The sequence below is a fragment of the Amblyomma americanum genome, chromosome 11 (genome assembly GCF_052857255.1).
Source record: "Amblyomma americanum isolate KBUSLIRL-KWMA chromosome 11, ASM5285725v1, whole genome shotgun sequence".
NCBI lineage: Eukaryota > Metazoa > Arthropoda > Arachnida > Ixodida > Ixodidae > Amblyomma > Amblyomma americanum.
Window position 1 is genome coordinate 11,118,170 of NC_135507.1, and position 14,565 is coordinate 11,132,734.

Here is a 14,565-nt window from a genome sequence, read left to right on the forward strand (position 1 = left end):
GTTATGCAGTGTCATTGGCAAGTTCGGCAGTTACTGCGCCGAGCACCTGAATGCAGTTCATGAACGCTACCTGTTTCGGCAACGCATCCAAACTCAAGGTGAGCCAGTACAGCAGTTTGTCAGATAACTCGGAAAGAAGTCTCACTCCTGCAGCTTTGGCGTTACGGCAGAATCGTTCATGCATGACTAAATAGTTTTTGGAACAAATAATGAACTGTCTGACCGCGGCGGCTGCGTTTTTATGGAGGAAAAACGCTAAGGCGCCCGTGTGCTGTCTGATGTCAGTGCACGTCAAAGATCCCCAGGTGGTCGAAATTATTCCGGAGCCCTCCACTACGGCACCACTTTCTTCTTTCACTCCCTCCTTTATCCCTTCCCTTACGGCGCGGTTCAGGTGTCCAACGATATATGAGACAGATACTGCGCCATTTCCTTTCCCCCAGAACCAATTATAATTATATAACAAATAATGACAAAGTAAGGCAAAAGTTTTTGCAGGATAAGTTGACCTTGGCTAGAGCGCAAGACATCTGCAGGGCTGGGGAAATGACTGTCGCGCAAAACGAAATCTGGTCTCGAAAACAGACAGATCGACGCAGTCAAAAGGTAGCAGCGGCAACGCGACGAGGAACCTGCAACGTTCAAGTCCCGCAGGTGTGGCCGTACGCATAGTACGCGAAGCGAGGCAACTGCCGGTCACCAAAAGCCGGGGTTCTTAACGCCACTCCTCAACCAAGGCCATATCAGGTTTCCACCAAAGGAGGTCGTGTTTTGCGACGCAACCGAGAACACCTCAGGGCGACACTGAGCCTTTCAGCATTACACATTGTGATGACGCCAAGCCGGATGACAGCTGCGAGAAGGAAATATCGCGCCAGGTCGAACCATGCGCCCAAAGCGGAACTACATCTACACAGACACCAGCGCCAAGAAGATCCCAATGCGAAAGAGCACCGCAGCGTTTGGGATATGGCGCCAACTTTGTGCAGGTCCTGTGATGAACTGTGTCAGCAACTTTTCTTTATGGCTGAACAGTGTTGTGAAGTACGAGTGGAACATTTAAGCGGTGTTTAGGTTGTCGTTTGAAAAAAATAGAGATGCATCAAGCAGATAAGCCGATGGCGATGCGTGACTGTGTGCTATGTCTTCGTTGTGCATGCTCGCATCTTGTGTACCCTTTCCCGTTATGTGTATAAAACCAGCACGAATAAACGCCTGTGCGTCCTTGCTTGGAACTGGTCCTGGTTGTTTCTCTGCCGACGCAGCCGATACAGTTAGTCCATGCATGTCGTGTGAATGCTTTCAGCATTTGCACCGTCCGCTAAATCGTAGTGACGTGACTGATTTATCCCCGACGTCGTCCCTGATGTCACTCCTACTTGTGCAACAAAAATAGCGACAGCGCGATAACATGCCATGCATGAGCTGCCAGTGCAAAAGGTTTTGCAACAAAGCCGAGAGGACATTCAGACATGAGAGAAAATAACAGCTCCTTTTGAATCCGGAGTCGCGACTGATTCTTTGACGCTTTCTCTGCCTTGGTTCCTCAAAAGAAATTAACGGCCTCGAGTTGACTCGTTATTAGTCAGCCGGTGACATTGGACTGTTCTACCTCACCTGTTTACCATGTACCATGGTATAAAGGTAAGCCTAACCGTAACCATCCACCAACTGGCCCAACAACCTACGATTGTTCAGTAAGACATTTGCTTCGCATTGATTAAATATTTCGTTGAAACTCTGATGCCACCGCAAAACCGGCTGTTTTTGCAGTAAGCACCAGCATTCCGCAGCTAAACGTTAAGCTTTTCAGATTAGCGTTTTCAACGACAAAAGTAAGCTTGCGGGTAAAGGGGCCACCCCACTTCACCGGAAGATCAGCCAATCCTAAAATAGAAATGAAGTCACGACTGGCCACGTGGTATTTTGAAATGTGGCTAAATCCGGTTCATCAGCAGCAGGAGTGCCCGTTGGTAGAGAAAATTTCAACTTCGGCCTCAGGTTTTCAACTCCCTTCGGGAAAACATACTGACGTGCTTCCACGTCCCTTGATAAGTTACGAGACTGGGATACAACTGATGCTGGCAAACAAGCATTATCTCACTGTATCGGTTACGTGCTCGCGCTTTAATCACCTAGCCCGTGCGTAAACTCTGTGTTAAAACAAGTGGGAAGTGATCAAGCGGACTTTAACCAATGGAGTCACTTTTTTTTTTCTTTATACTCATCACCCTGTTTCGTCTTCTGAAAAAAAGAAAATAAACCAGCATGCCTTGCTGGCGCCTTTTAGAGTTTACATCGTGGTTTTATGCTTACAGTGTTGTTGTGTGGCATTCAAAAAGGGCAATAAGCAAAAAAAGTAAAGGACAACACTAAAGATGAAGCTGAATCCATTGGCCAGCGCTTATCTTGTCAATTTCTTCTCTCGTGTCTTTTAATTTTTTTGTCGCTTTCTATTTTTCGGTCCATAAACCGTAATACAATCTCAGTGTCCCAGGAAACAACAAAATCTAATAGACACCTCGGTGCAAGAGGCAAAATTAGATTCACCTCCCAGTAAGAAAAGCCTTCCAATGTGGTGCAAGCACAGCCGGGCACACTCACCTTGCAAGACAGCCAACAGTCGAGCCCTACACATGCGTTGGAGCTGCTGCATGCAGAATGCCTTGAGCTCTTCCAGCGAGATGTTCTGGCGGCAGCGCGGAACCGAGGCAGCATGGATGGACCCCACAAGGCCACGGGAAGCGAGCGCAGTGCCGAGAAGGGCTTGGCCATGTCAGCGAGAGTGAAAAGCGAGAAGCTTAGAGCAAGGCAAGATGTGATGTCGCTCCCGAGATGAGACCAAAACGTAGCCCAAGCATGGATCAGTGGTTTATTATATATACGTACAAAGTAGACTGACGCACGCTTAAAAACATAAGGGTCTACTGACGTTTAGACGAGTGTGCAGTCGTCTTCAGAGTGCTACACGATTAATCCAACCCCTCTAAATACTCGTATGGAATAATCATTCAGCAGTCTAAAGAAGACTGGTCCCCAATCGAAGCGTCAGTAAACCCTTACGTTTTAAGCGTGTGTCTGTCTGCTTTACAAGCATATAACGTCTGGTTCAGGTTGCCTTTCTGGCAACAGTTATACGCGCACAATTTCTTTCCGCTGTTACTGTTTCGAATGTGTAATATATTGTGTCCGTTTATTGTGTTGCGCTTATTCTAGCTCTTATTTTTGTTTTGATAATTCATTGTTCTCTGCTCTCTATGTATTATAAGTATTATTATGTATTACCCGCTTTTTTTTTTTGTAATGCTCTGCCCTGAGCATTGTAATGCTCTGCCCTGAGCAAAAGATCCTATACAAATGCCTTCTTTCTGACGGTGTGGTTTTTCATCCCATACTATGAACGTAGACATAAGATAAAATTTTAAATGTTCTAGAAATTCATTTACCGAGATGCCAGATGCATTTTGAAAGGCAATAGGTCCGTACTGGTCGATGTAATCTCCAACACAAGATAGCCAAGACTGTTGTGGAATGGAGTGATACGTATCTCTTATATCAACCGAAAAAAACATATAAGGTATGTTCCGTATGTGACTTGACAAAATCTAAAGCCTGCTCAGGATTTCGGACAAGGAAGGGATCTTGAATAGAAAACAAATTGAGTTTTTCTTGTAACCACAGGGCAACAAATTTTTGCCATGTGCCATTCTCTGATACAATAACTCGGAAAGGAACATCAGTTTTATGGGCCGTGCATTGAAGAACACCTGAAGGCAGTCCTTTCTACAATAAGTTGGTATAAAAAAAACCTACCGTTCCTTTGCGAAATAAATCTTTGTTGGAAGTTAGCGCTCTGAGTGTTGTCTTTCTGAGTCCTTGTCTTTCTTGCGCTATGTTTTTTACCCTTCGCAGTGAAATTTAATATTATTTTAGTGTTATGCGAAGATATGGCTGCGTATTCTTCCCAGCAAAATCCATACAGCAAAGAGCATTGCTGTAGTCACGTGGTATCGTGTGCTGCATTGCCTCTATATAAAAAAAAAACTCCGATTGCTTCACCTTTTCTCAAGACCGCGAAAGTCGTAAAGAGCACAGGCTTTAAACTAGCAGCCGCTACGTTGTGAAGAAATGATCCCTTCAGTATCCACTATAGGCATGACGAGCCTTCCTAGACATCAACAACTAACGCCATCTGTCGGCCGCGAATGCCGAGCCGGGAATATTTTCACGTTACATGTACTGACGCACGTAGCGAACCCGTCATCATGAACGCCGCGATCACTATGACTAATTGTCACTAACAGTACATACACCACCAACGCCGCTCATTGGCGATTCAGAATCAGCTGAACGGAGATACTTTTCACCTAAGTATAAAAAAATGCTTCTTTTCCAGAGCTTGTGTAGTGTCACATTGGGAATTTACGTCACCCATCATACTGGCTGCGGGAATCATCAACATTATCATCATCATTAGCCTGACTACGCCCACTGCAGGGCAAACGCCTCTTCCATGGCTCTCCAAATTAACCATGTCGTTTGACAGCCACGCCCACCCTATGCCTGCAAACTTCTTAATCTCATCCACCCACCTGACCTTCTGTCGGCCCCAGCTACGCTTGCCTTCTCTTGAAACCTACTCCGTTACCCTTAAGGACCATCGGTTATCTCTCCTTCACACTACATGACCTGCCCAAGCCCATTTCTTCCTCTTGATCTCGACTAGGATATCATTAACCCGCGTTTGTTCTCTCACCCACTCTGCCAGCTTCCGGACTCTCACAGTCACGATTTAACTCGATTTATTATTTTCATTTCACAAATCAACGTGTGACGTCACGACTTTCTCGACCCATCCTGAAGTAGTGTGACAACGGGCACGGCTTTTTCTCCGAATATCTCCTTTAACACTTTCGCGTTAAAAAAAAATGCGCCATGCAAAGTTTTGCACGCAAGCTTTGCTTTCCTGTACCGCAATCGCGGATGGGTGAAGTGGCGGCTATAAATTGAACGGTAGCATCGTGAAATAAAACTGAGTGAAATGGTAAAAAAAATGTCGACAACTTGCCAGAGTGCATACCTACAGCTCTACATGCGTGAGAATGTTCAGCCTGTCGGGCGAAAGGGCTCCGAAGGCCTCCTCCAGTAGGCGCTCCCGGTGACCGAAGACAGGTTTACCACGTCATCGCCACGCTCCCTGCTTGCTTGCACGTCCGTCACGGCTTCAAGGCTTATCGCCGGCACAGAAATGGCGCGAGTCGGCAGCTCGGAATCTAGGACAAGAGGGAAAAAATGCCATTAGGACATCCATTCGACCACATGTTCGTGGAGACCGGCATCATTTCTGGTTCTGTTCGGTGTTCTGAACACGTCTAAGAGGCCGGGAAGGTTCCCTCTGTAACGCAGGGTTCACAGCGAGACGACGATTCCATAGGGTCACGAGGTGGTTCTGGCCTTTAGTACAGAACATTCCTGTTCATGATATATTTAAAAATTTCATAAAAATACTGCAAAAGTCAAGGTTGATGATCATTGTAGTTTTTTTTTAATGTGGCTTTTGTGGACATGTGGCTGCACAGCATGACAGAAGTATTTAGATGCTAAACAGAAAAGCGTTGAGTTAGTAATACCACACACAGATGCAGAGTAGTAGTTAGTAAAGCCGATTCAGTTTAAATTAACTGGTGGGCACAAGTGAATCCAACTCGCATCATGCGCGAGTCATGCAGTGGGCAATTTACACGTTTAGCATACTGCGCACCACCACCGTGACCGCGTACCGCCTCCGCCACTGCGCATGCACAGGTTGTCTGAAATCAACAGGTGTACCCGCAGCTAGTACGCTCTATAAACGAATACGCCCATATGGGAGTAGCAGGGGACTAAACTGTCCTCTAGGGCATTCCCTTTTATAGAAGGCAGAGCGTTAGAGGACAGCTTACTCCCTTCTTACTCTTTTTTGTATTCACCCTGAGGGTGACCTGCGCATGCGCACGGACGGTGCGCAATCCACTCTAAGCGGTGGAGGTACGCGCTTCACTAAGGGTCTCTAATACTGCGCAGCGCGCGATACAGGAAGCTGACAGCCTCACACCGAAGATGTCGCGTCGAAGAACTGGATCGTTGTGCTATATTAGCATCACGCAGTCGGTCCCAAAATATGAAAAAGCGAGTAGTGAATTCCTCGCTACAATAATTCTTCTCCGTTGCGCGCCCTGTAAGAGCTTTCAGCTCACAAACACTACACAGCTAACCGTGCCTAATTGTGGAGCAACCACGCCGTACCGGCAAGTCACCTCGCGAGTGAAGTCTATCCTGCCTAGAAAGTTGGACAGTCTTCCGCCGGTATAACACTTTCAGGCAGTCAACGTATTCAACAGCAAGCGGCTCCAGTAGCAGTGAAGTCGACAAGGAGCCGGGCAGAAGGGTTTATGCAAGAAGAGAGGGTTGTCGGGGCTCCGCAGGGGAAAGCGCTCGAAACAGCCTCTCGCGCTGTTCGCGGCGAGAAAAATTTCCCCGCGCGACAGATCATTAACGCCTTCTGCGCGCGAAGCCAGAGCGGCCCGCGCAGGCTGCGAGACTTGATTAATATTAATAACTCTCCGCAATTAACCCGCATACACACACAACACCCCTTCTCCCCTCCCGGCACCCTCTCCCCTCGGGAGACGTCACCGCGTGTCCTGCTGCTGCTTCGGGGCAAACAAACGTGAGAGCGCGTTCGTTGAGAACTAAACAAAGCAAAGAAAAAGAAAATGGCGGGAAAGAGAGGGGCGACGAGGGAAACCAGGGAGACGAAGTATAGAGCGTTGGCAGGCCGTATATACGGATAGCACGTGCGTGCCTGCGCACTTAAGGCGCAACTTGTTGAGACACTAACAAACTCCGCGTGCCGCGTGAACCGCGAATGCGTTAAAGAGAGTTTTTTTTTGCTGTTTTACTTATTTTTCGAGGAAACGGTAGAAAATGAAACGACCATCGCTGACAGCTTTCTCTCCGCGCACTCATTTGCGTTTCAGTTGGACAATCTACACGCGTTGCCTTCCCTTTCTTTCTTTCTGTCTTTCTTTTTCCTTTCTTTCTCTCTTTCTTTCTCTCCCTCTCTTCTCAGCCTTTTCTGCGATTGAAAAATGAGGTCCGAGGAGGACGCCTCGGCACGGTAAGATAAGCCACCGGTAGTCGAGACATTCGTTTTATACTGCGCTTTTCTGGCTATGTTAATTCAAAGCAAGTTGCGTCTCGTCGCTTTGTTGAGCTAGGCTTTCCTGCGTATACCGGCGAATGCAAAATGAAACGAAAAAATGCGCAAGCGATTATAAGGTGTGATGCTACAAATCTGCGTCAGCACTCTTCAGGTTGAGTCGGTGGCCTGTGGTGGGTGTTGAGTTCCGGACGGTGAAGATGGGTGGAGGGCAAAGGTGTGTAAAGCTTCTGGGGAGTGTAAGGTGGATTGTTTGGTGGTGAGTGGGAGGGTGTTACGGGCGGTGAGTAAATGGGAGTCGATAGTAGGCGGAGGCCTTTTGGAGAGTGATGATGGGTTGTTTGGTGGTGGGTGAAGTATCCTGGAGGATGCACGTGGGTGGCGGTCTTTTCGAGGGCGACGCTAGCACCACGCAATGCCAGACGGACAGATTTTGTGAAGGTCAGGGTACTAATGATAACGCATTTAAAGAGCAAACGAACTCCCAAATTTTCAATTCCCTCTTCGGCGTCGAAAGGAACCGTGAAAGGTATAGGCCATATTCTGTCCGTTCCCTTATCTCTGTCCACTTTTAAAATCGCCTTCTGCACAAGGCACGCTCACAGGATCACACGACCCTACAGAATGCGTACAAGAAAGCACCCAAATTCTACATCACCTCACTAACCCTTCCACTCAGGGTTGATATTTTCAGTATGATTCGCGGGTAAATGTGAGGCTTCTCGATTACGTCATGCTAAGAAAACGGCATTGGCGAAGATCATGCCAAAGAGAGTCCCCCCTGCAGCTATCACGCTTTAGAAAACATGAAAAAAAAGCCACTACGCATCGCTGCGTAGGCTTGCATCAATATATTTTGAAGAAAATTCTAAGTCCCAATTGAAATTAATAAGCTCAACGATACCATGACAACCACCGGTGGCAATTATGAGAAAATTGTGCTGTTACATCGTCACCATCATCACCAGCCTGACGACGCCCACTGCAGGGCTAAGGCCCCTTCCATCTCTCTCCAATTAACCGTAGCCTGTACCAGCCGTGGCCACCTTATTCCCGCAAACTTCTTAATATCATCTGTCCACCCAACTTTCTGCCCCTCCCTGCTACGCCTGCCTTCTCATGGAATCCAGTTCGTTATCCTTAACAGCCATCGCATACCACACTCCAAACTGCGTCCGTCACGTTCCGATGAACTAAACCTATAGGCGAAGGATGGAACCAGGGAGAAAAAACAAGCTGAGCGCCAAGTGCATGCTTAACGGCAACGATGGCAAACAAATGATAACAGTCGTCATCTACTGAAACCTGTCGTGCGGCAAACTCCTCTGTGTATGCTCCACTCATATCAGCGGGACAGGAACATAAAACGAATAAAAACAAAGCAGGGGCAAGTGTGGTAGAGCTGTTTATTCGAGAAGAGAGCGACGAATAGCGGAGAGAGAAAAAGTTCGTTCCAGCGACGAGGGGAATGAGTGTCTGCGGTTTCCCACATCTTCATCTCGCTCTTCCTACAAAGCTTACTTTGCTCGAAAAAAGGCGAGCGCTCGCAGCCGCATTCGCGTAAACATTCGAACGAGCGCGCTGCGGGAGCGGGAAACGCGCACTTTCGTCTGCGGCAAATCCCGTCAGGGCAAAACCAGGAGAACCACCACCACAACCCAGCATATAGCAAAACACAAACAACTAAACAAACACAGCAGATTAAGTGAACGCCGCTCCCAAACGCTCTTCCGTTCTCTCATTGCGACCTAAACTAAGGAGGGGAAACAAACAAACAAAAATGCATCACTCTTAGTATAGCGCTGACGGCGCCCTCTGTCGTAGCGCGACTAAGCTGGTCTTGCTTAACGCCCTGTAGACGCGTTAAAGTGTACAGAGTAGGTACGAAGAGTTTAGCAGCCGGCTTGTTGGAAGACAACGGCCGTGGTCTTCTCCAACGAGAAACAGCAAGCCAACCACGCAGCGAGCGAGGCGCTGAAAGCGTTGTTTCCCCATCGAATTTTGTGTACACAGGGATATGCGCCCAGAGCGTAGCGACCGACCCGCGCAGAGCTCCTCTGTCCGCGCGTGTATTTACCGACGGCTCGGCTTCGCGAGAGAGCCGGGAATAATACTTCGCGACGAAAGTACAAAGGCGTCGTGAGTGCGCGAGGTGAGGTAGGTAGAAATAAAGATAGAAAAAAATAACTCCAGGAGTAGACGTCGGTGTTGACGGCAGCAAAGCGCTAAACTGGAGCACTCTGCATACGAGAGCGGCTTAGACTTCGTAGAAAAGCTGCGACGCCAGGTTATGCTGCAGTACATATATACGGGGGTAGGGAACGAACTGAGCGCCGAAGTTGTGGAAGAAGAGCAAGAACATTTAACGCGCCTGTCGGCGCGGTGCCGGCGTGTTGGATGCTGGAACCGAGCTAGGCTTGGCTCCCTTTTTCCCCAGAGGGACCTCGAAAAGTGCGACGTGCTGACTGAACCCCTCGTCGGAAAGTCAGATTTTGCTATTGTTTTTCCGACTGGTTTTCTTTCGTAACAGTTTGCCCTGGCTTCCCGTTTTACCCACCGTGAACAGACATCTTCAACTAGAGTGCTACGGCTTTCCTTTTTGCAATTATTCCGAGCCTTTGCGAATCAAGCCAGTGAAGAGAAGGGGGTGAGGGGGGGGGGGTGGGGGGGGGGGGGGGAGAGAAGAAAGTTTGAGTAAGGCAAGATAATAACCCGTCAGAGAATAAGCGAGTCGGAACGACGAACAGCAGCCCAAGCGCGGCAGTGCTTCAGCTTTTAGTCTAGCGCTTGGTTTCCGACTTCGGGAGAAGTTTGTGCAAAGGCCTAGGCACTTCAAACACTTTATTTTAACGCGACAGCGTTAGGTTTCCCGTTCAACAGAAACTCCGGCGTCCTCGTCGTCGGTGTTGTGAGCGAAACATCCCTGTAGAAACAACATAGGTAGGCCGCCTAGGTCACGTGACCTTGTGGCGTCATCACAACCTACCCACCGGATTGTGAGCAAACTGATCACCGTGGCAGGTGGCAGTCAAATTAATGATTCATCGCTAAAGGCTGCTGTGGAAAAGTAACCTTGGTCTCACAAGCCCCACCGGCGGCAGCAACTGTCATCGCAGGGCAGTGGCACATCGCTTTACCGCTGCACCACTGTGCCAGGTATGGGAACCAAGGTTACTGACCGCCTAGCTAGGCGGTCAGTAACTATTTAAAAGCACACAGTCAAAATAAATTTTCAGTGAAAAGAGATGTGTATTGATCGCCGAAAAAGTGGCATTGCTTATTTTTTCATGCCCCACTGTGGAGCAGCATGCCAGCGAAACGTTCCCCTCAGCCAACCTTTCCACCCTCGCTCCCTGAAATGACGGGGTACCAAAGTTATGACGCAAGGACACGGGGCGAACAGAAATCGATCGTAAGAAAACACCACAATATGGAGTGGCCGTACAACACCCTAACAACATATGCTAAAGAAATGAAGCAACAGAAAAGAAGAAAGGCTGCTACGAATTAAGAATTGTCTAATCTTGTCGGTCCATTCATCCGTCCGTCCGTCCGTCTGTTTGTTCTCGAAAGTATACTTTTCTGCTACGCTTTCCTGGGCTGTCTTATACAGGGTGACTCAAAAGTCAAAGAAAAGGTAAAAATTTATTCATTCGAAAAGTAGAAAGACTACCACGACGCGGTTTTCACAAAGATGCATATAAAAACAGGGGAATATTTTTAACGAACGAAATATTTTATTGCCAAAACAGATATAGTTGCCACGAAAAGGCAACGGTTTAGCCTTTTCAGTTGTTTTGAGTAGTTCGTACAGTGGCGCTGCAGTGCCACCTTTAGGTAGCCACTATCACAATAAAATTATTTCGTTAGTTAAAAAAAACTATCGGTTTCTGTGAATTTCTGAGTAAATTACATCGCGCTACTATCTCAACTTATCCAGTCATTAATTTTTTTCGTTTTCTGTGACCTTTGGATAACCATGACATTCTGTGCAGTAAATGCACTAAGGAATTCAAGAAACAAAAGAAAACACCGACACCTTCTCAAACACGGTGCAAAAGCGGCTAGATGCCTGTCTGCGGAATTAAAAGGCGGACAGGGAGCGCTACAGGAACACGCTGACGGCACATCCACTGCACTCCGAACTCATTTCTACTAGGGTCTTTGAAACGCGAAATTTACTTCTCTTAATCGCAAAACCAGCCTCGAAAGCCAAGCATCGCCGTTTTCCCCCGAGAATTCCTCCCCTCCTCTTCATCCCACAAGAGCCAACAACGAGTTTACGACACCTCACCAATGCTCAGCGAGTTGCGACGACACGAGGAGGGAGAGGGGGAAAAGATAGAGATAGGGAGAGAGAAAGAGACGGGGTGTCGCAGGCCCGCACGACAAAATAAACGCGGAACCCGCGTCCTAGTCCTCGTCGTCAGGTCTGGAGAAACGCAGAGTATCCTAAACATAACAACAGTAAAAAAAATCCAGCACTGAGGATACGGAACGCGAGAGGTATTTCGTTTGCGCGCTAAATGCACCGTTAATCCGTAGGGAGAGTGAACGCGATGTCGTCGTCGCCGCCGGCCCGGGTTATGACGGCCTCGAGTGCGTAGAGGAGTAGTAGTAGGGGGCATACAACGAGGCTTGTTTCGCGTCTACAGCGCACCCCCTACAACTCTCTCTCCACTCCCCGTTCTCCCCTCTCTCTTGTCCGTTCGTTTGTCTGAGTCGTTCGCAAACAAGAATTCCCTTGCAACATAGAAGCGTTCGGGTGAAGCCGCAGATGTGAAAACAGTTTCTCTCTCACGACTCCGAGTACACGAGGCTCAAGCGTGTGATGAGAAACTATTATAGTTAAATACTGCTTAGCGCTCCCCCCCCCTCTCCCCACCTTCCTGCCCAAACGCGGCCTTTTCAGTTGCTCCCTGTCAATTTGGCAAGAAACACCGGTATACGCGGAAAGCGGGAAACTAAAAATGAAAGAAAAAGCTCTTGACGGTGGTGCCTGTATGTACTCCGTAAGAAATAAACGAGGGATTTAGGAATAATCCTTCGAGCAAGCGGGAACGCTTTTTTTTTCTCTTATTCGCATTAGTCATCTCTCAGTAGTATTCGTTGGTTTCCTGGGCGCGCGAGACGCTATAGCTGAAAGGTTCTCGCTATTAGAGCAAGCGCTCTGCGCGAGCTGAAGACGAACGTCAAAGCGAAAATGGCGTTCGTCGTCGAAAAGCACCTCCATTAATCTATCTCCATACCGTTTGATTGTTGTACGGACCTCGGCAGTTGAGCCCCTGATTTTACTTAACGATCGTGCCACTATCCGTCCAGATTGGAGTGCATTAACTAAGCCCTTCTTTGAGTCTTACGCCGGCAGTGACGAGGCACTGATAAAAAAAAAAGAGACAAAGGCGCTGAAAGCAGAATGCCGTTGTTTTGAGCGCAGGCTGGAACGAAGGAATCAAGGAGTTACCGCATCGAAACGCATGCGGTTGCTGGGGCCGCAATGACAGCCTCTGCGAAATGGAATATTAATGCTCCTACGCGAGTAGCATCTGCTCTTCCTGCGCGAAAACTTTCTAGTTAATAATGCGCGTGGCTGTTTGCCCACCGCGCGCGGCGGCAGAGGCAGTGTGACCTGCGTGTGGAAACTAGCAGCGAAAGCGTATTATTAGTACGCACACACCCGCGCTCCGAAGAGAGATTTTTATTTTTTACGTTCTGGCTTCCCGAAAGCGCGGAATTTCTCCCTCGCTCTCGCTAGCTTTCCCCCTGTAACTGCGGCTTTCCTACAACGAACAACTAGCCCTACGGCGCTTCAGACTTGCAGGAGATTCCAGTGAAAACGTCGTCCAGAATTAGTGCGAAATCACTACAATCCTAAAAAAGCCAATGAGTCTCTGAAGCCTCTGCCTTTTGACACTTGACCTTTAACCTTTGAGATGAAATGACCTGAACACGAATATAACAGGGGGCCGTCACGTGGTACGAAAGTTTAAAAGAAACTGCCATGCAGGACAACGTAGGGCAATGTTTAGGCAAGAGTTAAGTGAATTCTAAGGACAAGTTAAAGTAGTGTTTAATCAATAGCCAAGCTAGTTCGAAACCAAGTGCTTGTGCACGTTCATGCTCGGTTTAACGGCGTTGCAGCTTTGCCATTCTTTTCTTCTTAGCGAAGTTCGCTCGTGCGTTCGTTTTTTTTTGTGGCTCTCGTGATAATAATTTGGTAGTGAAAAAAAACTTATTTAGCGCTTAGAAGTCGGTGTTAAAGATTTACTATGTTTTTCGCGACACTTGATTCAAAGTCATGACCTTGAGGATGATGGATGTGGAATGTATTAGCGGATGCGTGATTTCCGGCTAAATAAAGGGGACGACGGTATGAGCTCCTTCAGATATCCGCACTGGACGTCATAAAAACAAAGAAGCATCCGCGGGCTGGTATAGCTTCACCAATAAAGAAATAGGCTGAATGGTAACACATGAGTGCGTTTCCTTATCTTTAAGCTCTGACTGCTCTGAAATTTCATTATTGGGTTCTAAGCAGCTCTGCGCGCAACGTGAAGAGATTCGCCTAACAAGATAATGCAACAAACTAACAAGCAAAACAACCCACACGCTTCCCTCGCCACACGAACCTACACTACGTCGCAAAAGAGCGCGTCCGCCTGTCTTGATAGACTCAACATCGCGGCTTGCTCAAAGAGAAATCGCTCGGACGAAGCGACACTCCTTCACCTCCAAGTATAAACGTCCGAACTGGTTGCGTTTCAATTAAACTATGATATCAGCCACGTGTCCACCGCCTATTACTCTCTCTTTCTTTCGTGGCTGTACCTCGCGAGCAAAAATAAATAAATAACTGAGCAGATACCCTCGACGCTACGGCCAGTGAGTGTAACAATGTCGCTGGCCAGGGCGAAAGTAACGCGACAGAGAGGAGACAGCCCAATACGCGTCGAAGGAAATGACCGCTCTCGACACAGTAACCGCTCCACTGGAGCTCAAAGCTAGAGAAACAAAAATACAAAGAAAAAGAGGCAACACAAAAAGGGGGGGGGGGGCAGGGGAAGGGGCCGTAGGTACTGGGCGGGAAAAGCGAGGGGAGGGAGTGGAGGTACTTAGGCAGCAAAAGATGCCGTAGTGTGTATGTGTGCTGTAGCTCGTATGTGCGTGTGTGTTCCCAGCTCGCGCGCGCAGTTTCAATTAGGAGACGTCCAACGTTCCCCGCTGCATCGCTTGACGTCCGCCGTGCGTCTCAATTCACTTTATATTCTGCCCTTGCACCGACACGCCGTGTGCGGGGGTGGCGAGGCAACAGTATAGGTCGGGCTTCACTGCGCGGCACTGGCCACGGGTCGAAAAGACTCCGC

The 14,565-nt window shown here is 48.2% G+C and overlaps 1 long non-coding RNA gene across 1 annotated transcript in view; it reads right to left on the reverse strand.

Annotated features, from left to right (window-relative positions):
• Window positions 1–2,610: 2,610 nt before the first annotated feature.
• The window catches only part of LOC144110585 (uncharacterized), a 296,323-nt gene continuing 284,368 nt past the window's right edge, over window positions 2,611–14,565 (reverse strand). The window contains exons 4-5 of the long non-coding RNA XR_013309879.1: window positions 5,081–5,273; window positions 2,611–2,766 (exon numbers count right to left, since the gene is read on the reverse strand). This is a non-coding gene — a long non-coding RNA (uncharacterized LOC144110585). The remainder of the gene's footprint in view (window positions 2,767–5,080; window positions 5,274–14,565) is intronic.